The following is a 403-nucleotide window of genomic DNA, read 5'->3' on the forward strand; positions in this document are numbered from 1 at the left end:
CTGAGGCTGGGCACTCAGCAAGCAATTCCAAGGGCTGGAAGGGCATCTGTGAGCAGAAAGTCTCTGAGCAGGAACAGAGCCCCCCTCTCACCCTGGGGGGCTCTCCATCCCTCCATCCCCACTGGGCAGGACTCAGGCTCTCTGGCTGTTGGGAGCCATCCCCCTCATCCCCTTCTCCTCCATGTGTCCAACCCCATCCAGCCAAACACACCTCGAGGCAATTTTGGGGAGATGCTGCTGGCAGCCAGGATGGAGCTGGGCTGGCTGCTGTTGGGGAGCTCCTCTCAAACCGCCTGGGTTTCACTGCTCCAAGGAGGATGTGGAGATGCCAGTCCTTGTTGAACCCCATCCCATCAAGCTCCATCTCCCACCCACCCTTGTGACTTCCCGGGAAGCACAGAGC

The sequence above is a fragment of the Manacus vitellinus genome, unplaced genomic scaffold, assembly GCF_001715985.3.
Source record: "Manacus vitellinus isolate BGI_N305 unplaced genomic scaffold, ASM171598v3 scaffold_16_pilon, whole genome shotgun sequence".
NCBI lineage: Eukaryota > Metazoa > Chordata > Aves > Passeriformes > Pipridae > Manacus > Manacus vitellinus.